General features: G+C 44.6%; 1 protein-coding gene and 1 long non-coding RNA gene across 8 annotated transcripts in view; one reads left to right on the top strand and one right to left on the bottom strand.

Annotated features, from left to right (window-relative positions):
* LOC119955040 (coiled-coil domain-containing protein 91-like) overlaps nt 1–9,923 on the bottom strand; it is a 185,750-nt gene extending 175,827 nt beyond the window's left edge. For 2 of the 7 annotated variants that reach the window (XM_038780854.1, XM_038780862.1), the window contains exon 1: nt 9,859–9,923. The gene's annotated coding sequence lies outside the window, so the exon portion shown is untranslated. The other 5 variants (XM_038780856.1, XM_038780860.1, XM_038780857.1 and 2 more) reach the window with 5 other exon arrangements.
* A 1,714-nt stretch (nt 9,924–11,637) lies between these two features.
* On the top strand, nt 11,638–14,811 carry LOC119955185. Its single transcript, XR_005458404.1, has 2 exons — nt 11,638–11,773; nt 12,825–14,811. It is a non-coding gene; the product is annotated as an uncharacterized LOC119955185 (long non-coding RNA).
* Nucleotides 14,812–25,573: the final 10,762 nt, after the last annotated feature.

Here is a 25,573-nt window from a genome sequence, read left to right as displayed (position 1 = left end):
CGAAAGTGAATTCGGAAAAGCCCAAATCACTTTCCTTGAGGTGTTTACGATACCCTCAAGATGAAGGGAAATAATGCGATTTCTTAGCATGAGTGGATTTGATCGAACCTTTGTGCAAACGTTTTGTGGCGTGATTACTCCACTGATGGACTTGCTAAAGAAATGTCAAAAATTTCAATGGACATCGGACTTTCAACAGGCATGTGACTGCCTGAAAGCTGTGATAACCAATGTTCCTGTATTGGAGAATTGCAAGGGACTCTGTGATCAGATTGAACTGAAGTATCTAACTTTAAAGAGAATTGCCAAGGCGTAGAGGAATGGATGGATCGTGCATTGACTTTCTTGTTCAAAGAGACTGTCAATCGATAAGGATTTTGGTTGGAGGAAGAAGAACGGGAAATATGGACTTTATTATTATGCCTGTTTGCGTGTGCTGTATTTTTTTGTGAAACGAGAAAGTATATTTACTGTGTACATTTCTTAGTGGATGATGCTGAAGTGAAAAATGAAACGATCTTGAAGTTGATGGTTTATTTTTTTTCCGGGGGGGGGGGGGGGTGTCATGTGAGAGTACCTTTAAGAAATGTATGTTTAAGCAATGTACCTTTAAGAAATGTAGCAGCTCATATTACTGAAGTGATGTCAGAGGATGGGGGGAGCTGAGCTCACTTCTGCTTTTGTTTTCAGTTTGAGAGAGAGCAGCTGAAAAGTGCCTGGCTGGTTTGTTGTGAGCTGTTTGAAAGGAGAAAGCCAGTTTGAGGAGAAAGCTGGGTTTTGTTTGTGTGTTTTGCAAAAAGCTGCAAGAAGAAAACACAGAACTGGTCTGTTAATGTCTGAAAATCCAAAGGCTATAAGTATATTGAATGTAACCTCATGTCTGTTGTTAAAGGTGAAGTCTTTTGGAGGTTTGAAGGAACATTTTGAGGGATTATTTAGTGTTGTATTATTTTCAGGGTTATCTTTGAAGTAAGGGGTGTTAATGATCCAATGTTTATTTGAAAAGTTAAGTTGAATTCATGGAATAAACATTGTTTTGTGTTTAAAAACCCACATGTCCATAATTGTAATACCACACCTGGAGAACAAGCCGTGTGCTTCAAAAGCAACAATACATTAAAGGGAGAGGTCGGTTGAACTCCATGATACATTTTGGGGTTCTGAAAACGCTGCTCCCATTACATACCCTATCCCCGTATCCTCTCCTAACCTTTTTGGACAATATGGGCAATTTTAGCATGGCCAATCCACTTGGACTGCACATCTTTGGACTGCAGGAGGAAACCCACGCAGATATGGGAAGAATGGGCAGACTCCGCACAGACAGTGACCCAAGCCGGGAATCGAACCTGGGACACCGGAGCTGTGAAGCCATAGTGCTAACCACTGTGCTATCATGCCGCCATCTGGTCCGTCTGATATGGTCCATCTGTATATTTTGAACAAATTGCAAAACAGCAAATCCTTACACCAAGCTATCCTTAGCTACATCTCAACATTCTGGGCAAGGTATGGATCATATCCTGGAGTTTCATATTTGCTTTTGATGAACACAGACCTGAAATTCAATCTGGGACTTGATGGCTTGCATTGATCAGCAACTTGTGGTCTTTACAAACTGATCCATTGGAGGAAATGTTGCTTCCTGTCTACAAATTCTATGAAAAGCTATGAAAGCTACTCTATCTATGCCCCTCATAACTTTATTAATAATCATAGAATCATAGGATCCCTACAGTGCAGAAAGAGGCCATTCGGCCCATAGGGTCTACACCGACCCTCCGAAAGAGCACCCTACCTAGGGTCAGACCACCACCCTATACCCAGAACCTAGTAGCCCCACTTAACCTTTTGGACACTAAGGGGCAATTTAGTATGGTCACCTAACCTGCACATATTTGGACTACGGGAGGAAACCAGAGCACCCGGAGAAATCCCGCACAGACAAGGGGAAGAAGTGCAAACTCCACACAGACAATCACCCGAGGCCGGAATTAAGCCTGGGTCTCTGGCACTGTGAGGCAACAGTGCTAACCATTGTGCCACTTTGCTAGCCTCATGTCGTTGCTCAGTCTCTTCTGCTCCAAGAAAAAAAATAACAGTCTATCTAATCTCTCTTCATGGCTAAATTTCTGCAGCCCAGGCAATAGCCTGATAAATCTCCTCTGCACACTTTCCAGTGCTGTCACATCCTGCCAATCCACCTCCATTTATATATATATGTACACAAGTTGGCACGATGGCACAGTGGTTAGCACTGCTACCTCCGGTTTCCTCCCACAAGTCACAAGAACATAAGAACATAAGAACTAGGAGCAGGAGTAGGCCATCTGGCCCCTCGAGCCTGCTCCGCCATTCAATTAGATCATGGCTGATCTTTTGTGGACTCAGCTCCACTTTCCGGCCCGAACACCATAACCCTTAATCCCTTTATTCTTCAATAAACTATCTATCTTTACCTTAAAAACATGTAATGAAGGAGCCTCAACTGCTTCACTGGGCAAGGAATTCCATAGATTCACAACCCTTTGGGTGAAGAAGTTCCTCCTAAACTCAGTCCTAAATCTACTTCTCCTTATTTTGAGGCTATGTCCCCTAGTTCTGCTTTCACCCGCCAGTGGAAACAACCTGCCCGCATCTATCCTATCTATTCCCTTCATAATTTTAAATGTTTCTATAAGATCCCCCCTCATCCTTCTAAATTCCAATGAGTACAGTCCCAGTCTACTCAACCTCTCCTCATAATCCAACCCCTTCAGCTCTGGGATTAACCTAGTGAATCTCCTCTGCACACCCTCCAGTGCCAGTACGTCCTTTCTCAAGTAAGGAGCCCAAAACTGAACACAATACTCCAGGTGTGTCCTCACTAACACCTTATACAATTGCAACATAACCTCCCTAGTCTTAAACTCCATCCCTCTAGCAATGAAGGACAAAATTCCATTCGCCTTCTTAATCACCTGTTGCACCTGTAAACCAACCTTCTGTGACTCATGCACTAGCACACCCAAGTCTCTATGAACAGCGGCATGCTTTAATATTTTATCGTTTAAATAATAATCCCGTTTGCTGTTATTTCTACCAAAATGGATAACCTCACATTTGTCAACATTGTATTCCATCTGCCAGACCCTAGCCCATTCACTTAACCTATCTAAATCCCTCTGCAGACTTCCAGTATCCTCTGCACTTTTCGCTTTACCACTCATCTTAGTGTCATCTGCAAACTTGGACACATTGCCCTTGGTCCCCAACTCCAAATCATCTATGTAAATTGTGAACAATTGTGGGCCCAACACGGATCCCTGAGGGACACCACTAGCTACTGATTGCCAACCAGAGAAACACCCATTAATGCCCACTCTTTGCTTTCTATTAATTAACCAATCCTCTTTCCATGCTACTACTTTACCCTTAATGCCATGCATCTTTATCTTATGCAGCAACATTTTGTGTGGCACCTTGTCAAAGGCTTTCTGGAAATCCAGATATACCACATCCATTGGCTCCCCGTTATCTACTGCACTGGTAATGTCCTCAAAAAATTCCACTAAAGTTATGCTTGTTAGGTGAATTGGGCATCGTCAATTCTCCCTCTGTGCAGCCGAACAGGCGCTGGAGTGTGGCGACTAGGGGCTTTTCATAGTAACTTCATTGCAGTGTTAATGTATGCCTACTTGTGAGCCGCCCACCTCTGCAGTGGGGGGCAGGGGGTGAAGAGGGGGAGGGAGAGCCGCTCACCTGTGCAGGGGGGGGGAGAGGGGGAGCCGCTCACCTGTGCAGTGGGGAAGGGGGAGCCGCTCAGCTGTGCAGTGGGGGGGGGGGGGGGGGGGGAGAGCCGCTCAGCTGTGCAGTGGGGGGAGAGGGTGTCGCTCACCTGTGCAGTAGGGGGGTGGGGAAGGGGAAGCCGCTCACCTGTGCAGTGGAGGGGGGGGCGCGCTCACCTGTGCTGTGGGGGGAGGGGGAGCCACTCACCTGTGCAGTGGGGGCAGGGGGAACCGCTTACCTGTGCAATAGGGGGGAGAGGGTATCGCTCACCAGTGCAGTAGGGGGATGTTAAGTAATGGGTTAAGAGACATTGCAATTAGTTATCTCATTTATGTTAAGTGTTCAATAATTGACACTGATATGTAAAGGGGCTTCAGGTGGCCTCTGGGTCTGGTGATGTGTAGAGTTCTGTGCAGAGTCAGTTGGAACAAATAAAAGTGTGTTGGTGAAAAAGGAGCAGAACTTTTGCCTCTTCATACCACAGCATCTAATACGTCTAATTATTGGTAGCAGAGGATGGTTGCTGTGTAAATGTGAAGGGTTGAAAGATACAATTTTTCCAGATCAAACCAAGGAGTGAAAAAAAAAAGGTATATATGGCTGAACCCAGGACGAAGATGGCTGGATATGACTATCCTCCCTTATTTTCTGAAAGGGAATCATATGACCAATGGAGAAGTGCAGTAGTTATGTGGACTAAGGTGACTGCTTTGGGAAAGAGAAAACAAGGTATGGCATTGGCTCTTTCTTTACCATATGGCAGTAAAATCCGACACAAAGTGCTTTCTGAGCTGGAATTGGAAGAGTTAGACTCAGAAGAAGGTCTGGTGACTTTATTACATCATATGGATAAGATTTATAAGAAAGATGACTTGTTAAGTGCGTATGAAGCATGGTCGGATTTTGATAAGTTCCGGAAAATGGAGGATTTATCCATGGAAGACTATATAATGGAATTTGGCAGACTATATAAAAGGCTGCAGAAACACAACCTGGAATTTCCACAGTCTGTGTTGGCCTTTAAATTACTTGACTGTGCTAGAGTGTGTAACATGGATAGACTCTTGGTTTTGACAGTTCAGTTTGCGGATAGCGATACCTTATTCGAACAGATGACAAAAGCTTTAAAAATATTCTGGGGAAACATTCGATTCCAATGGCTCTGATGACCCAAATAGGTCAGCCTGCAATAAAGCAGAATATGGAAGATACACTACTAACAGGATGGCAAAATCGTATGATTTCAAGACTAAAGGCCTCAAGACTATAAAAGGAGACCGAGACAAGGAAATTATGAAGGCAGAAACCCAGTTAGAACTTACAATAGGAGGATGAACCCCAGAAATGCACGGGGCATGATAAATCAATGTTTTTGATGTGACTCTCAATACCATTATGCTTTCAACTGTCCAACTCGTTATGATAGAGTATTTGAAGCGACATATGGCACGGAAGAGGGAAAAGATAGTGACCAGAAAGAAGGCATTGTCCTATTAACAAGCTGTTTTACGCCGGTAATGAGGGTGTTGGTTGCAGAATCCTTCAACTGTGCTGTATTGGACAGTGGCTGCACATCTACTGTGTGTGGGATTGACTGGTTAAAATGTTATCTGGACTCCTTGGATGCTGAAAATCGTAACAAGGTTAAGGAATTTAAAAGTTCCACAAGTTTCAGGTTTGGGGATGATAATACTCTGAAGTCGCTGAAAAGAGTGGTGATCTCTTGCAATATTGCTGGAGTGAATCATTTCATTAGCACGGATGTTGTATCAAGTGAGATACCTTTGCTTCGGAGCAGACCGTCGATGAAGAAAGCACGCATGAAGCTGGATATGGAACAGGATACGGCAACAGTTTTTGGAAAGATGGTGGACTTACAATTTACACAGTCGGGACACTATTGTATTCCATTACTGACAAATAATATTTCAAGTAAAGTGGTTAAGGATGTGTTAATGGCAGTTGAAAATGGGACTTTAGCTGATAAAAAGCTTGTTGTAGTAAAACTGCATAGGCAATTTGCACATCCGTCTCCTCGGAGACTGAAAAATTTATTAAAGGATGCGGTGTAAGGGATGACGACTATATTAAACTGATAGAACAGGTTAGTGATCGCTGTGAAGTTTGCAGGAAGTACAGAAGGACACCAGCACGACCGATAGTAACCCTACCTTTGGCCAGGGATTTTAATTACATTGTGGCCATGGCCCTTAAGATCTGGGATAAAGCAAATAATATATTTATTTTGCATTTTAAAGATTTAGCAACCAGATTTAGTCAATCAACGATTGTACGAAGTAAAGAAAAGAGAGTAATTCTGGATCAAATTGTGGAAAAATGGATCGGGACAGGAATGGGTCCACCAACAAAATTCCTTACGGACAATGGGGGAGAATTTGCTAATGATGAGTTTAGGGATATGTGTGAAAACATGAATATCAGAGTTATGAACACGGCTGCAGAAAGTCCATTTAGTAATGGTGTCTGCGAAAGAAATCATGCTGTTATCGATGACATGCTTTGGAAAATTTTGGGAGATCGACCAAACTGCACGCTAAATTCAGCTTTAGCATGGGCGGTACATGCAAAGAATTCATTGAAGATGGTTGGGGGCTATAGTCCTTATCAATTAGTGTTTGGTAGAAATCCTAAAATTCCCTCCATTTTGGATGACCAGCCTCCAGCTTGGGAGGGGACTACAATTAGCTCAGGTTTTGCTTAACATTTAAACGCATTACATAGCTGTAGAAAAGCTTTTTTGGAAGCAGAAGTCTCTGAAAGAATTCGCAGAGCTTTAAGACATAATGTACGGCCAACAGATGCTGTTTTTCAGCAAGGAGATATGGTATACTATAAGAGAGACAATTCTAATGAATGGAAAGGCCCAGGGAAAATCATAGGCATAGATGGCAAAACAATTATTTTGCAACATGGTAATCAAACTGTTAGGGTACATTCATCAAGGATAATGGGTACCGTTACAAATTTTCAAATTTAGACAGAGCAGACAGACATGACGAGGAACCAGAGTCATCTGGTACGCATGTGTTACAGAACTATGAGGACCAGTTAACTGATATAGACAGGGTTTCTGTAGAGGAACACGACACTTCTGATAAATTAGAACAGGCCATTTTTCCGAAAGGGCAACTGCCAAAGGTTGGTACAAAAGTGACATACTTGCCTGAAGGGTCTAGTCAATGGAAGGATGCAACTGTTATTAGTAGAGCAGGGAAGGAAACTGGAAAGTATAAACATTGGTTGAACATACAGCATTCAGGGGAGGAAGTTAAGACAATGGATTGGGAAAACGACGTTCAAAAATGGAGGGCACAGAAACACAGTGCCTGTTCAGATAGTACATTGGATAGTGAACAGGTTCGCAGGAAAAGGTCGAGAACTATTGAAAGGACATCCCGCTACAGAAGAGCAAGATCAAGCAGTAGCAGTACAGAACGAGATACCAGGCGGGAGAGGGGACGTAGTTTATCAAGGTCTCGGAACAGGAGTGAGACTACGAATACTAATAGAAGTAGAAGCCCACATGCACGTGAGATTTTGGTGGCTTCAAATAAATTAGATGAAAAAGTTATCAAAGATGCTAAACAGCAAGAATTGCATAGTTGGAGTGAATTTGGGGTATACACGGAAGTACCGGATAGGGGACAAAAAGCTCTATCCCACAGATGGATTTGTACAGTAAAGGTTCTTCCAGGTGGAACTTATAAGGCAAAGGCCAGGCTTGTGGCAAGGGGATTGGAAGAAAACTTAGAAGATCAGGACTTAAGGGTACATTCACCTACAGCAGGAAAGGTTATTTTAAAGATCTTCTTGGCTCTATTAGCCACAAAGGCATGGTATGCAAATCTATAGATATAAAAGCTGCCTTTTTGCAGGGGCATCAGCTCCAGAGAGACATTTTTCTCCGTCCTCCTAAAGAAGCAGCTAACACAGAAGGGGTATTCTAGAAGTTGAACAAATGTGTATATGGATTAAATGATGCATCTAGAGTGTGGTACTTTTCGGTAAGGTCAGTCTTGTTAACGTTAGGCTGTTGCCAGTTGAAAGCAGATCCTGCAATGTTTTACTAGCACTATAAAGGAAATCTTGCTGGCATCTTTATGATGCATGTCGATGATTTTTTGTGGGGTGGGACTAGTGATTTTGAAGCTATTGTAATCTCTGGTTTGAGGAAAGAATTCAGGGTTGGAAGTCAGGCTTCCGGTGCATTTAAATATATTGGACTGGAAATCGGACAGACTAAGTTAGGTAACTTTACGTCAGCAATCTTATTTGGAAAGCATCAGCCCAATAGCAATTAGTCGTGGCCGCGTTTCACAAAAAGACGCAATGGTTTCGAAGATAGAAAAAGAGCAACTGCGAAGTTTAATTGGGCAACTGAACTGGTTAGGTAGACAGACTAGACCGGACGTGAGTTTTGATGTCTTAGAGTTGAGTACAAAAATGAATTATCCCAAAGTGGAAGACATAATAGGAGCAAATAAAGTGTTGGCCAAACTAAAAATGCAGGAGTGTGTTTTGAAGTTCCCGGTTTTAGGTGATCTTAGGCATTTGAAACTCATAGTTTATAGTGATGCGTCCTATGCAAATTTATGTGATGGAGTTTCAAGCGCAGGTTTTACAATTTTCCTTTTGGGGAACAATGGTAAATGTTGCCCTCTTGTGTGGGAAACAAAGAAAATAAGGAGTGGTCAAAAGTACTTTGGCTGCTGAGACGTTAAGCCTTGTGGAAGCGGTGGATATGAAGTCAGATATTGACAGAAATTTGGGGATTAGGGGATTTGGGTAATATACCTATTGACTGTCACATTGACAATAAATCCCTGTGGGAAAATGTGCACTCTACAAAAAGTGTCAATGAAAAGAGGTTACGGATAGACATCGCAAGTTTGAAGCAGATGTTGGACAGAGGGGAAATAACAAAAATTAAATGGGTTGACAGTAGCTATCAACTGTCAGACTGTTTTACGAAAAGAGGGGCTAGTTCACAGAAATTTTTGGATATTGTGAATGAAGGGCGCCTGTTTCTGTGAATGTTTTTTTTCTACTCAAAAAAAAGGGGGGAATCACGTGTGTTTTAGTTTCTTGAAATTTTGTTTCCATCTTTTGTTTTCACCTAATTGTTTTTTTTTCTCCAAGGAAGGGGAGATTGTTAAGTAATAGGTTACGAGACATGGCAATTAGTTGTCTCATTTATGTTACGTGTTCAATGATTGACACTGATATGTAAAGGGGCTTCAGGTGGCCTCTGGGTCTGGTGATGTGTAGAGTTCTATGCAGAGACAGTTGGAACAAATAAAAGTGTGTTGCTGAAAAAGGAGCACAACTTTTGCCTCTTCATACCACAGCATCTAATACGTCTAACAGGGGAGGAGGAGCCACTCACCTGTGCAGTGGGGGGAGGGGCGGCAGCTCACCTGTGCAGTGGAGGGAGGGGGGTGCTCACCTGTGCAGTGGGGGGGGAGGAGGAGCCGCTCACCTGTGCAGTGGGGGGAAGGGGCACTCACCTCTGCAGTGGGGGAGGGGGTGCCGCTCACCTGTGCAGTGGGGGGAGGGGGTCCGCCCACCTGTGCATTGGGGGGAGGGGGGTCCGCCCACCTGTGCATTGGGGGGAGGGGGGTCCGCCCACCTGTGCATTGGGGGAGGGGGGTCCGCCCACCTGTGCAGTGGGGGGAGGGGGGTCCGCCCACCTGTGCAGTGGGGGGAGGGGGAGGGGGAGGGGGGTCCGCCCACCTGTGCAGTGGGGGGAGGGGGGGCGCTCACCTGTGCAGTGGGGGGAGGGGGTCCGCCCACCTGTGCAGTGGGGGGGAGGGGGGTCCGCCCACCTGTGCAGTGGGGGGAGGGGGAGGGGGAGGGGGGTCCGCCCACCTGTGCAGTGGGGGGAGGGGGTCCGCCCACCTGTGCAGTGGGGGGGAGGGGGGCGCTCACCTGTGCAGTGGGGGGAGGGGGGTCCGCCCACCTGTGCAGTGGGGGGAGGGGGAGGGGGAGGGGGAGGGGGGTCCGCCCACCTGTGCAGTGGGGGGAGGGGGGCGCTCACCTGTGCAGTGGGGGGGAGGGGGTGCCGCTCACCTGTCCGCTTCCCGCCTCCGCCTCGCGCCGGCAGTTGACGGCTCCGCGCTCGCGCCCTCCCCCCGGACGTGCTCGCAGCCAATGGGCAGCCGGCACCGGGACACGTGCTATACCCGGGCCGCGCGCTCAGCTCCACCGACAACAACAGCTTTCCGTCAGCCCGAGCGCGGCTCCGGGCCTCCAGGCTCTGTGTCCTGGCCCCCACTCACCTCCGGGCCCCGATCCCCATTCACTGCCTCCGGGACTCCAGGCTCCGTGTCCCGGCCCCCACTCACCTCCGGGGCCCGATCCCCAGTCACTGCCTCCGAGCCCCGTCCCCTGCCTCCGAGCCCCGGCCCCCACTCACCTCCGGGCCCCGATCCCCATTCACTGCCTCCGGGGCCCGGCCCCCACTCACCTCCGGGGCCCGATCCCCAGTCACTGCCTCCGGGTCCCGACCCCACTCACCTCCGGGCCCCGATCCCCATTCACTGCCTCCGGGGCCCGGCCCCCACTCACCTCCGGGGCCCGGCCCCCAGTCACTGCCTCCGGGCCCCGGGCCCCACTCACCTCCGGGGCCCCGATCCCCATTCACTGCCTCCGGGGCCCGATCCCCAGTCACTGCCTCCGAGCCCCGGCCCCCACTCACCTCCGGGCCCCGATCCCCATTCACTGCCTCCGGGCCCCGGCCCCCACTCACCTCCGGGCCCCGATCCCCATTCACTGCCTCCGGGGCCCGATCCCCAGTCACTGCCTCCGGGCCCCGGCCCCCAGTCACCGCCTCCGGGCCCCGGCCCCCACTCACCTCCGAGCCCCGGCACCCACTCACCTCCGGGGGCCGATCCCCAGTCACTGCCTCCGAGCCCCGATCCCCAGTCGCCGGCCCTCGGCCCTCCCCACCCGGCAGCACGGCCGCACTCCTCGCCCATCCACCCCAAACACGAATCTCCATCTGAGGAGAGGGGAACATGATGAATGTCCCAACTCCTCGTGGACCTTTTATTGGACTGAGGAAAATAATGTGCGGGAACGTTTAATCCCGGGAGCTAAAGGCAAAGGTGGTTGGTTTACAATTGAGAAATGTGCGGCTGGGTCACTCATGGTCAGTGACAAACCTTGGTACAGAAGGGAAGTCTAAGATCAATGAGATCGTGCTCAAATTGTCTGAAGCACTAGTGCCACAGCCTGGAGTATCATGTACAGTTCATCACATTACTCATTTGCTGATGAGTGCACAATGTTTCCAGCACCATTTGCGACTCCTCGGACACTGAAGTAGTCCATATCCATATACAGCGAAACCTGGACAACATCTAGGCTTGGGCCGATAAGTACAAAGTAACAAGGCACCATACAAATGCCAGACAACAGCCATCTCCAACAAGAGAGAATCTAACCATCTCCCCTTGACATTCAACAGTACAAAAATGGAGACGAGACTTGGGAAGATCTTACCTAGGGGTCTTACCAGGATTTAATGGACTGCAATGGAGCTTTCCCAAGGATGGTAGGAAGAGGGTAGCCTTTCCTGCCAAGCCGATGTGGATGGAAGTGAACAAAGAAATCAGCAGGAAAAATGTGGTCAGTGCATCGAGAGGATCTAATAATAATCTTTATTGTCACAAGTAGACTTACATTGCAATGAAGTTACTGTGAAAAGCCCTGAGTTAGCACATTCCGGCGCCTGTTCGGATACACGGAGGGAGAATTTAGAATGTCCAAATTGCCTAACAGCACGTCTTTCAGAACTAGAAGGAGGAAACCAGAGCACCTGGAGGAGACCCACGCAGGCACGGGGCGAACGTGCAGGCTCCGCACAGACAGTGACCCAGCCAGAAATTGAACCTGGGACCCGGGTGCTGCGAAGGCACAGTGTGAATCACTGTGCTACCGTGCTGCCCCATCCGGGACCTACGACCTCTGGTAGGCAGAAAAGGTGAGTGGCACAGCAAGTTCAGGTGCCAAACCCTGTATCCTGGCTTCCTCAGTATTATCCTGGATAGCAGTATTTTTCAAACATTTTTTCCCTGGACCCACTTTTCCCAAACGGCTGACCTTCACGCCCCACCGCAGTCGACCTTCGTAACTCACGCCAGCCGACCTTTGCCACATAACATTTACACTCACCTTTAATACGCCAGTTGAGCCTGCTTGGTCCTCATGATCTCGCTTGCTTTGGCATTCAATGTTACATTCCTGCAAAGGACTTCAGCTGATGATTTAAGTTTTTACTGAATCCCTTGAAAAAACATCGATGTTTGTCCTCTAACTCGCCATGCATAGTCTTCAAATGCCTTTGAAGTTTTGAGAGTTTTAAACTTACTTTTGCCTGTACTTCTCTGCATATAGCATACATAGGCTTTGCATCCTGATTTGCATTGGCACAATTAACAAAGTCAGTACCTTAACAAAGCATCTTTGCACTGCTTTGTTCACAATTTCAGTTTTTGTTTAGTTTAAAATGATCCACCTTCTGTTCTTCACAGTCCTGTTGCCTTGCTTTCTCACAGCTTGAAAATGGAGGAATCTCTCCCCTATGATTTTGCGCCAAAAGCATGGACGTAGAGTGTCCATGCCTGGAGTGTGGCCTACTCCCTACACTGCTTCTGGCCAGAAGACTGCATTGTTCAATTTAAAAGCCGGTCGCGGCCAGCATTCTCAAATTAAAAGTCCATTGTGGCCGGCTTTCTGAATTTAAAAGCTGGTCATAGCAATTGGGTACTTTTCTCGCGATTGGGAAATCCACAACTCTCCCAACACCCATGGGTTGCGACCCACAGTTTGAAAAAACCTGCTTTATAGCACTTCTCAGAACAATACATCTTGCGGCTGCATTCATTCCTCTCTCTCCAGGCATCTCACAGCCAACACTCGTTCCACCTCATCCCATTATCCTATTGCATCCTTGACTCACAGTCGCCCTCCACAAATATTGGCCTTCCCCACTACTCATTACTAACAAAACTATTTGCTTTCTTTCCTTTAAGGAGAAGAGAGTATACAATCACAGGAAGAGGCAGGGACCCCATGTTGGCCCTTCAGCGACAGGCACCTTGATGGCCACTGGCAATGTATGACACCCTGACCTACAAGGAAAGACGTTTTGTTCCAGAGGGTTGCATATATCAGCAATAATATGGCATGAAAGCCTGCACCAGTGAATAATGGGGGTTCTGTAGATGTAGTGTATCAGGACTTCCAGATGTTAGGTATTCAGGAAATTAACAAGGTTAAAAGTCAACTTGAGATGAAAACAAAATAACAGACAAATAGCAAGACTAAATAGCAGGCATCTAGAGACATTCCGGTGTGAATGGTCATATCAGAAACACTGTACCAGAGACCAATGGGCAATACAAATGATAACTTCTAACGGTAAGGAATTTGAGAGATGGTCATACAGTACAGAAGAGGCTCTTCAGCCCATCAAATCTGCACTGATAAAACTATACTAAATCTACACTAATCCCGCTCTCCAGCATTTGGCCCATAGGCTTGAATATTATTATATTTCAAGTGCACATCCATGTACATTTTAACGGTTGTGAGGTTTACCACCTCTACTACCCGCCCAGAGCATTCTGGACACCAACCACCCTGTGGGCGATAAACAGTTTCTTCAAATCTGCTCTAAACCTCCGGCCTCCACCTTAAAATATGCCCCCTCGTTATTGACTGTTTAACTAAGAGGAATAGCTGTTTCCTTTCCACCCTGTCCATACCTTTCATAATCTTATACACCTCAATCAGGTCCTCCTCAACCTTCTCTGCTCTAAAGCAAACAAACCAAACTTATGCAGCCTCTCTTTATAGCTCAAATGTTCCATCCCAGGAATCTCCTCTGCACCCTCTCCAGTGTAATCATAAAGAGGTGAACAGAGCTACAAAAAGTACTCCGGCTGTGGCCGAATCAAAGTTTTGTGCAGCTCCAACATAACATCCCTGCTCTCCTAATCTATGCCACTCCTGATAAAGGCAAGTGTCCCATCTGCCTGCTCAACTACTGCACTAACCTGTTTGACCGCTTTCAGGGATCTGTGAACAAGCACCCCAGGATCCCTCAGTGAGCTTCCTGGTGTCAAGCCATTCAGGGGCTGGTTTAGCTCACTTGGCTAAATCGCTGGATTTTAAAGCAGGCCAGCAGCACGGTTCGATTCCCGTACCAGCCTCCGCGAACAGGCGCCGGAATGTGGCGACTACGGGCTTTTCACAGTAACTTCATTGAAGCCTACTCGTGACAATAAGCGATTTTCATTTCATTGAGTATTCCCTTTTTAGGGTTAAATTCCATCTGCCACTAATCGGCCCATCTGACCAACCTGTTTCTCTGTTCCTGCAACCTAAGACCTTCTTCCTCACTATTAACCAGCCTGCCAATCTTTGTATTGTCGCAAACTTACTTATTATTCCCCCCACATTCTCATCTATATTATTTATAATAATCTTTATTAGTGTCACAAGTAAGCTTACATTAACACTTCAATGAAGTTACTGTGAAAATCCCCGAGTCACCACACTACGCCACCTGTTCGGGAGCACTGAGGGAGAATTTAGAATTTCCAATTCACATTACACGTCTTTTGAAACTTGTGGGAGGAAATCGGAGCGCCCAGAGGAAACCCACGCAGACACAGGGAGAACATGCAGACACTTAGAGAAATGGCAGATTGCAAATATTCTCCTCTAAAAGATGTAGTTTTGTGCCTTTGCCAGTCCAGGAAGAGCTGTTTCCCAGACTTGGTGACCTAAACGGTAACTATTAGCTGGATTTGATCTGTATAGAGTTACTAAAATTGGATGTTGCTTGGGAAAAGGGATATCTCAGTGAATTCAGGGAACATGGTTATACTTTGGGAACAAGAGGTAACTTCAGATAAAATAGTGTGTTTATTTATTAAGTGTCACAATGTATATTCTTTTGTTGTGTGTTTTTGTTTTCATTTACTTTAATAAATATTCTTTAGTAATTGTTTACACAATGACTGTTCTGGTTTCTCACTGGGTTGTACATTGGTCTTCACGTCATTCCAAACAAAAATACACCATTAAGAGCCAGTGCTTTAAGTTATCGTACAGAGTTTTGAGATACTCTCGCAGGTAACATCAGCGGGGTTCTTCACATAAGACATTTGAAAAGGTGCTGCACAAAAGGTCAATATATAAAGTAAGATCTCATTGGATTGGGGGTAATTTATTAGCTTGGATAGAGGATTGGCTAACCAGCAGAGAGGAATAAGTTGGTCTTTTCCTAGTTGGCAAGCTGTAACTAGTAATGGGCCACAGGGTTCAGTCCTCAGGACTCAAAATATTTACAATCTATATTAACAACTTGATGCAGAGATATAATGCATTGTACCCGAGTTTGCAGATGATGGGAATTGGTGGGAAAGTAAGTTGCAAAGAGGAAACAAGACATTTACAAATGGATATGGGCAGATTACGTGAGTGGGCCAAAATTTGGCAGATCAAATTTAACGTGGATAAATGACGTTATCCATTTTGGTCGATGGAATAAAAAGGCAGCTTAGTATCTAAATGGAGAGAAACTTTAAAATGGAGAGAAGCTTCAGTGCAGAGAGATCTGGATGTCCTCATGCATGAATCACAGAAAGTTAATATGCAGGTGCAACAAGTAATAAGGAAGGAAGGAAAATGGAATTTTGCATTAATTGTAAATAGAATAGAGTATAAAAGTAGGGAAGTACTGTTTTAACTTTACAGGGCATTGGTGAGATCATATCCAGAGTACTGCGCACTGTTTTGGTCCCCTTACTTGAGGAAGGATGTAAATGCATTAGAGTCGGTTCAGAGAAGATTGAAGAGAGATTGAGCAGTTGAGGCCTATACTCACTGGGGTTTAGAAGAATGAGAGGCGATCTAATTGAGGTATATAAATGCTAAAGAAGATTGGCAGGGTAGACACAAAATGGATGTTTCCCATTGTTGGACATTCTAGACCAGCGTTCTTCAAACTCGGGGGCGCGACCGTGGGTGGGTGTCGGGAGGGTTGCGGAGCCGTCCTTCGCGGCGCTCCCGATCGCGCAAATCCCCGCGCAGCATCCGGCTTTTCATGACGCTGGCTGCAAAGCGGCCTTTAAAATGGCCGTGAACATGTAAAAAAAATCATCGCCGCGCATGCGCAGTGCTGCCGCTATTTTTTTAAACGGTCGCAGCTTTTTTTACAAGTTCGGGGAGGGTTTTTTTCATTTATTTTATTCATTTTTTTTTACAAGTTCGGGTGAGTTTTATTCATCTTATTCATTTAATTTTTATTTTTTTCATTTATTTTATTCATTTTTTTTACAAGTTGGGGGGGTGTTGTTTGATAAAATTGTACAGGAAAAAAATGCAGAACTTTGGACAGATGGAAACTCCACACATTCCGACACCGGAAGGCTTCACCTTCATCCAACAGGTTCCATTAGAGGAGCGTGTACGAGGTCAAAGGGACCCAAAACAATTTCCTCCATTTTTATCAGCAGCAAACAAGGTAAGAGTAAATGGCGGGCCGCTCAGGTTGGCCGGCGTGGGTCGTGAAGGTCGGCTGGCGTGGGTCGCGAAGGTCGGTCGGGTAGGGTCCCAAAGGTCGGCCCAGTTGGGTCCCAAAGGTTGGCCGGTTGGTTGAAATGGGTCCCCGGAAAAAAAGTTTGAAGAACACTGTTCTAGACCAGGAAGCCATAGATTTATGATAAGGGATGGCAGATTTAAAACCGAAATGAGGAGGAATGACTTCACACAAAGGGCTGTGAATCTAGAATTCTTTACCCCAAAGTGCAGTGGATGTCTGAACCCAAAATAAATTTAAGGAGGAGATAGATAGGTTTATAATTATTAGCAGGATGGATTATGAGGAGCGTGCAGGAAGTTGGGAAAGTAAATTGCAGGAAGGAAATAAGAAATTTACAAGTGGATATGGATAAGTTAGGTGAGTGAGCCAAAATGTAGCAGGTGGAGTTTAATGGGGATAAGTGTGAGGTTATCTAGTTTCGTCAGAAAAATAGAAAGGCAACTTATTGGCCCGTAACTTCCGATTATCGGCGGAAAGTCATGGGCCGCCAATTCTGAAAAGACCCAGACGCAAAAATATTCAGTGCTGTCGGGAGTTTCATTTCCACTGTTAAGTCAGTGCAGCGGTTAGAGTTCAGCTTCTGGTCTTCTTTCAACATTTCACAAAGGCATGCCATTGCTTGCTAAAGTGCAGTCTCCTGGCACATATCTCCTCTGGCATCATTTCATATGATGTCCTTTGCCTGTACACTCTTAGCGATGGGTAATTGATTTGCTTCCTCGCCAGGCAGAGATATAGTTTGGCTCTTCTCTCATGATCCCTGCGCCTACGCCGAAGACATCAACAGAAGTTCAAGGATTTTAAGAAGCCAAGCTATAAGTGTGATGCCCAAGCGGAGGTGAAGCCTGACTACTGATTTGGAATCTGCACTGGATTTTGTGATATCTGTCAGAGAGGTAGTTCACATTCACTTACATATGTGAAGGATGAACATTACATCAGGGAGACTCTTAAACAACACAGATTTCAACTTTCCTGGCTTGAGTCAATTCACACCTCTTTAACCTGCGATATCCTTCTCTCCAGTCGCACCATCTGGACCTGGAAAGACTTAATTACCTGCAAAGACTCGCATTCAAAGTATCATCTTGCATCATTGAATTTGTCTATATATGTTTGTGGAACCCACCTCTTCATTCATCAGAGGAAGGAGCTGCACTCCGAAAGCCAGTGATTTGAAACAAACCTGTTGGACTTTAACCTGGTGTTGTAAGACTTCTTACTGTGCCCACCCCAGTCCAACACCGCCATCTCCAAACCATTCCTAATTTCAGGCAATAACAGTGACAACAAAGAACAAAAAAAATACAACACAGGAACAGGCCCTTCGGCTCTCTAAGCCTGTGCCGATCATGATGTCCAACTAAAAAAAAACCCTTCTGCTCTTACTCAGTCGGTATCCCTCTATTTCCTCCCGATTCATGTACCCATCCAGATGCCTCTTAAATGTTGCTAATGTGCCGACTTCCACCACCTCCTCTTGCTGCACGTTCCAGGCACCCACCACTCACTGCATAAAAAACATACCCCCCATATTTCCCTTAAACTTTCCCCCTCTCACCTTGAACCTGTGCCCCCTTGTAATTGACACATCCACCCTTTGAAAAAGCCTCTGACCATCCACCCCCCATCTATGCCTCTCATAATTTTGTGGACCGCCATCAGGTCTCTTGTCAGCCTCTGTCTTTCCAGTGAAAACAAGCCTAGTTTGTTCAACCTCTCTTCACAGCCAACACCCTTGAGACCAGGCAACATCCTGCTGAACCTTCTATGCACTCTCTCCAAAGCCCCCACGTCCTTCTGATAATGTGGTGATCAGAACTACACGTAAGGTTTGGTATCAAAGAACAAAGAAAAGTACAGCACAGGAACAGGCCCTTCAGCCCTCCAAGCTTGCGCTATGACAACTGAGAAGCAGATGTCACACAGATTTACCAGAATGCTACCAGGGAACCAAGAATCATATTAATAGGAGAGATTGTAAAAAGTAGGCTGGAATGAGAAGGTCAAGGAGTCATTAGACTTTAGAATTTCAAAAGAACTTGATTAAGAAAGATTATTTTCCCGCTGGGGAATAAACAAGATTATTTTCCCGCTGGGGAATAAACGTTAAAATTAGAGTCATGTCATTCGGGAAAGAAGTTGGGAAACACTTCTTCATGCAAAGGGTAAAAGAGGTAAGGAACTCTCCCACAGAAAACAGTAGATGATAGCTCAATTAATAATTTTATATATGCGATCGAGAGATTATTGCTGGACAAAAATATAAAAGAATATGGATCAACCATGCGCTCATTGAATAGCACAACTGGCTCAAGAGGCTGAAAGGTCTACCCCTGCTTCTATGTTCCCCTTGCCAGACTTCTATTCTCTACTTCCTTCATTCTATATTGTTTACTTTTCCTATAAAGTGCAATAAAATTCAATACTGGGGAGTCAAACAAGTACAGACCATGACATCTGCTGCTCTTGGTTCATTGGCAGGGCCTTTATTTTAAAATATGTGTGCTATATGGATGCCAACTATCGGTGGAGCGAGAACAAGGTGCTGAGATGCAAAGGAAAGTGAGGCAGGGTGCCAGTGCATGTCAAGGGTCTGTTCAAAAGAAATGCCCTGAGGAATTTCAGATTTCTCCATAATTAATTTATCTTTTAATTTGAACTGCACAGATTAAATCGGGAGAGATTATTTTCTGTTGCCACTCTTTCCCCTCCCCGAGGGCTCCTTGCCTTGAACTCTTGGATCAGTTTGAGAAATAACAGAACAAAACAAGGATCAATGATGAGGTAATTCTGAGAAAGGGCAAACACTTAAACGTAACAAAAAAAGACCTCTGTAAAAAGAGCAGACTTTGCAATGCATGCTGCTCCAGAGAAGCAGGTCTGAGAGGCCCAAAGTTTCTCGTGGATTTAAACTTGCTAAAGTAAGAAGGCACTGGGTGCCTTGTTACCAATTTGCCAGAAGGTTTATCAGAAAAGGAACAATCATGCCTGGATTTTAAAAATATATTTTTAAGGTTTTTTTCCTTTTTTACTCAATGGGCCGAATGGCCTCCTTCTGCACTGTAGATTCTATGATTCCACAACAGACATAAGTCACACTGGATATCAAAAATGTGATACGCTCACATCAGGGATACAAAAATAAAACAGTAGCACAGTGGTGAGCACTGTTGCTTCATAGCACCAGGGACTCGGATTCAATTCCCGGCTTGGGTCACTGTCTGTGCGGAGTCTGCACATTCTCCCCGTGTCTGCGTGGGTTTCCTCCGGGTGCTCCAGTTTCCGCCCACAAGTCCCGAAAGACGTGCTTGTTAGGTGAATTGGACATTCAGAATTCTCCCTCAATGTACCCAAACAGGTGCCAGAATGTGGCAACTAGGGGCTTTTCACAGTAACGTCATTGCAGTGTTAATGTAAGCCCACTTGTGACAATAAAGATTATTATTATTAAATGACAACAGAGTGCTTAAACAGACAAAAGAAACGCACTGACAAAGAAGAAGAACAAGTGTCTGGTTGCTCCTAACAGGGAAGTACACATAAGGAATTTAGGCACTGCTTTATATTGTCATTTTAAGACAATTATGTTGCAGTCCCTGGCCCCTCTTCTATTATTGCCACTAACTAAGTGCTTCGGAAATGACTGCCATTTTTCAAAAAAATTGACCCATTTTGTTATTAACACTGAAGTGGATCCTTTCCATGTGCAAAGCACATATTAATTCCATTCACCATTAAGGACATATTGTTTCTGTCTCCCACACTTTCAGAAATTCTTTTTTTTACTATCACCATCCCAAATGATACAGTTCGTCACTCCCTTTCAGTTTCGTTTATCAGAACGTCCTAATACAGCGATCTCTGAGGGGAAAATCCCATTAATCCCCTCCATCAGAATACCACTGATCACCAAAATCTGTGGAACTTGAGACATGTGCACTGAGGTGCCCTCATCAGATTTACATGTATTACATATGGGGGTATCTGTATGAGAGATGCTATGTCACTTTGCTTTTGAATAATGGAGTTGTGCATTATTTTATACTGAATTAGTGCCTACCATTTATGAAACAGGAACGTATTCTTCTCAGAGCCTCCTCCCATATCTTGTCTGAGATCTGCAGCTCCATCTCCTCACCGTGTATTTCTAAGAAAGTTAGTGGAATCATTCATTTCATTAGAAAATAATACTGCAAACCAAGAAATTAATTTCTTGGACCCGGGTGGGCTCAGTAAAAGTCTATACATTTCCAATTCCTTTGGGAAGATTTCAAAGTGTATGCTTTGTTGTGCATAATTTCTTATTTGCAAATATTGGAAAAAATGTGTTGAAGGTAGATCAAATTTATCCCACAATTGTTCAAGTGAGGCTTGTAGTGATATGCCTGTAAGCAATATCATAGAAGGATGGTGTGTAACCTCCAACAGCAGGTGGCGGTGCAGACACACCATGCAGTCTCAAGACCATGGTCATGTGGCCAGGGACTCTTATATAAGTGGAGACACATTGGCCATCACCAGATATTATTATGATTGTAGGAGATAGTAGTAAGACATACAGGTGAACAGTTGTGCTAGGTGTCGTTCCAGAGGAGTACAAAGAAACTCCATGACAACTTGCTCTGCAACAGATCGCTATCTTACCACGTGTGATTCAAAAAAGGTCCTGGTTTGGACAAGTATACGTATTTTGTGGATTCCATAGCAAGGCAGAGAAGACCAAACACAACAAGGGTAAATGACTATACAAGTCTCAAAGTATAACTTTATGTCTCCAATTTGCAAATTCTGCATCTGATTGGGATGGGAGGAAATGTGGCTATAACATTGGGCTATGAATAAAGGTATCCTTTATTCCATATTCTCTTATTTTAATTAATTTAGAGTACCCACTTCATTTTTTCCAATTAAAGGACAATTTAGCATGGCCAATCCACCTACCCTGCACCTTTTGGTTTGTGGGGGCGAAACCCACATAAACACGGGGAGAATGTGCAAACTCTACATGGACAATGACCCAGGGCCGGGATGGAACCTGGGAGCTTGGTGCTGTGAGGCAGAAGTGCTAACCACTGCAACACTGCTACCCCTGTTTCCATATTCTCAAAGTATTTTTGAGTAGAAAGTTATTATCTGTTATTCCATTACATGATTTCACTACGGAAAATTAAAATGCTGGAAGTCTGCACGTTCTCCCCGTGTCTGTGTGGGTTTCCTCCGGCTGCTCCGGTTTCCTCCCACAGTCCAAAGACGTGCAGGTCAGGTGGATTGATCATGATAAATTGCCCTCAGTTACCAAAAAAGGTTAGGAGGAGTTATTGGGTTACGGGGATAGGGTGGAAGTGAGGGCTTAAATGGGTCGGTACAGACTCGATGGGCCGAGTGGTCTCCTTCTGCACTGTATGTTCTATGGAAGTGCTAATGTTGACACTTTTTTCAATAGCAAGCGATGATGGAATCTCTGCCGAAGTGTCTCCTGGGAAGCCATGCAATGCTCTTGTATTAGCTGCCCATTAATAAAGCTGAAAATGTGGTAGTCCCATCCCACCTGTATATCTGGGATTGTATCTTGGCTGTACGAAGTGCTTTATGACCCCAAATAAATGATGTTATGATACAGTCCAAAGCTTTGAAAAAAAGTATTCAGTTAAAAAGATTGGCAAATTCTGGAAGATGTAAAGAAATCTTGGCAGGTACACATCTTAATGCCATGTCTGCTCCGTGTCATATAAAGTGGGAGTACTCTCCATTTTTCACTATTTTGTTTCAGTTTGCTGAACATTTCTTGAAAAAAAATCAGTACAATATTTTTTTCGATTTTTAGGTATATTAATTCCCATTTATTTAATATGGCCTTTTGTAATTCTGAATGGTACAGTGCATTACAAAATAGATTCAATGTTAGCGGTGAACAGTATAAATTCACTTTGTTCCTGATTGATGGTAAAGCCTGAAAACTCCCCGGGCGCGATTTAACAGAAAGGCTGTAGCGAGCGGGATCTGCTGCGAGCTTCCCGACCTTCGACCTGGCGAGGCCGTCACTGGTATCAAACGTAAATCGGTCCACTTAGCGAGGCCCCAAGGGCTTCACACCGCAAATGGTGGTCCTGCCGGCTCATTTGCTGGGACACGCCCGCCAGCCTCCCGCTAACAAGGGGGTGCAGCAATTAAATTAGAGCAAGCCCCACACAGCTCGCAGGCATGTCACTGAGGAGACTGGCCCCACCATTCACGGATGCCAACCTGGCAAGAATGGTGGACATGTTAAAGTCCAGACCGGATGCCCTGTTCCTCTGAGGGGCTCAGAAGGGTAGCCAGTATCGCCTGGGAGGAAGTGGCAGCAGCCGTCAGCTCGGTGAGGGTCACCAGGCGGACCATCACCCTGTGCCTTAAGTTGATCAATAACTTCCACCGGGACTTGCCAGTGAGCTGGCACCCGCCACAGCAAGAAAACGTATTGAGGTGCTGATAGAAATTGACTTTTCTAGTCAGTTATAACCATGAGAGTAAGAGAAGATGATAAAGGTAAAAGAGTTAAATGAGAACTCATGAAGAATAATTAACTACTATCATATTAAGCATTACTTGAGTGCAGCAATGGCTGGGAATCCACTAAGGGTTAATCCAGATCATACACTTTAATTTCTTTCTTAAACTTAGGTTTCACATCTGCAAGTTGTTTGAGGCTGCAAGATCAGTGACATCAACTAGCTAAAAGGCCCCATTGTATTGTAAGAACTGGTGCTGCTGTCCCAGTATGGGTCGTCCCATTTCTATGGTAACATCCAGTTTAGTTAATGTCTTAACGAAAACTGTTTTTCTAATTAATATTAGATGCAGGTGTGGATCATTTGGAAAATTGGCAAGTGATGGAATGAGAAATTTGCACCAATACATTTAAATACATATATCTTTTAAATTGATGGACAGATATTTTGGCCGAATTGTGTAAATTATAAATTAGTTAAAGCCAATCAGAAGTAAAAAGAATGCTAGACCTTAAGATAATAATCTCTTTAAGAATCACTTACCGGGATGGAAAAACTCATCCCGGGATCACTCCATCTATATTTCTGAAACCTATTTCCTTTGCTGCTGCTTTTGCTAATTGCCACCTTTCTTTTGTTTAAATTACTTAGTTATTTTATCCTGTGTATTATGATTTGAAGAATTACTACAATCTGTAATTGAATGAAAACTCAACTACTGTAAACTCAAAGACAATCAATCTGACTAGCTTTCTGCAGGGCTAGTTGGAAACTTTCTAAATTTTGTATTGAAAATAAGGTTACCAGTGGCACAGCTGACAAATAAAGTACAAGTGGACTTTGCCAAAAGCACAGACTTGACCTCTGTTATTTGGGAACTGAGAAGGGATAACGGATATCCAGGGTTCCGAATGGACACAGAGATCCATCAGGTGCCCACACTCTGGATTCTTGTAAAACACAATAAGAGGTTTATTAAAGATGTTGCTCATACAATAAAGATGGTGATCTGTTCAAAGTCCACGCAAACACTCTGCTGACATACCTACACACCAAGTGACACAGAACCAGCATGAATATATTCCTGGATGCATAACACCCCTCCCTCTTTACTTCCATTAGTGCAATGACAGCAATTAACATTTATGCAACCGATCCCCGATAGATTATTTCTATACATAAATACAATTCCCGGTGTTGGATGTCTATTCTATTTTAGTAGAACTTTGCATTCTTGAACTCAGGTACTTGCAATCTTAGAAGTGTGCTCATTCCTTTCTATAGATGGTACTTCTTGAGTAGTCATTTATGTATATTCCACGATTCGAATTGAAAAGTCCTCAGAAACAGAACCTGAACTCATTGCTGTCTCTGGTCTCTATTCCAAAATACAGCTCTCCAGATCTTCTAACACAGAACCTCTTGAGAAACTTCTGCAAACTCACTTTGTGCAACAAGTAACCGATCAGCATGACATTGCCAAACTCTTTCATGATCTGTCTGTACCGTGTATGATATTGGACCTGACTTTGCTAGGATCATAGCTGATACACATTTCTCATTAGTGGTGAATTCCTAGCCAACACTTGTTCTCCCTGGTTAAAGACTAGTCTTTTAGAGATTTTTCCCTTCCACCAATTTGTGTTTGTTATCATTTAACAATCTCTGAAGTATCAGGTGGAGTTAACAAATTAAACTGTGTTTTTAGTTTCTTCTTGAACAACAGCATTGCTGGTGAACTCTGCATGGTGGCATGTGCAGTGTTCAGATAAGATATTAGAAATGTGTTTTCTCTTCTTGCCAATGTCCCCTGGTTCTTTGTTGCTTTGATAGAATGCTTTAATGATTTCACAAAACGTTCAACCAATCCATTCATTACGGGATGATATGGAGTTGACTTGATATGGTGTATACCATTCCCTTTCACGTAGTCCTCAAACTTCTTTGACATAAACTGTGTCCCATTATCACTGACAATCTGCTTCAGTGTTCTGAACCTTGTGAATAGTTCATCTAGTTTCTCAATGGGATGCTCAGTCATTGTTGACTTCATTATCATGACTTCTGGCAATTTTGAATTCGCACCCACATCACTGTGAACGTGTGTCTCTCCAATGGACCAACATAATCAATGTGACTTCTCTGCCGTGGCTGAGCCAACCATTACCATGGGTGTAATGGTTGTAATGGTGGCATGTTCCTTAGTTTTTCACACGATTGGCACGGCCCAACTTTCTCTTCAATTTGAGCATCTAATTCAGGCCACCAAAAATAACTCCATGCTAATTCCTTCATCCACACTCTACTACGTAAGCACGGACGAATAACCACACGGATTCCCCACAATAGAACTCTATTCTGCACTGTCAACTCAAGTCTTCAAGTGATGTGGGGCTTGAAATCTGGATTTTTCCTATCAACGTCTGACAACGTTCATTTTTCAACCAATCCCATCACCTTCCCCATCATTGGATAGGTTCTTGTATACCTTTCAGTTTCAGATGAAGTCACAAGTAAAATATTCCTCGGGGTCTTCCTTGACTTGTAACGGCAATCGTGATAAAGCATCAGCATTTGCATGCTGCTCTGACTTGCAATTTTGGCTATCGTAAGTATGTGCCAACAACATCAATGACCATCTTTGGAATCTACAGGCTGCCAAAGAAGGAAGTGCCAG

The sequence above is a fragment of the Scyliorhinus canicula genome, chromosome 20 (assembly GCF_902713615.1).
Source record: "Scyliorhinus canicula chromosome 20, sScyCan1.1, whole genome shotgun sequence".
In the NCBI taxonomy this organism is placed as follows: Eukaryota; Metazoa; Chordata; class Chondrichthyes; order Carcharhiniformes; family Scyliorhinidae; genus Scyliorhinus; species Scyliorhinus canicula.
The sequence above is the reverse complement of the archived record's forward strand: the minus strand, read 5'-3'. Positions and strand labels throughout refer to the sequence as shown.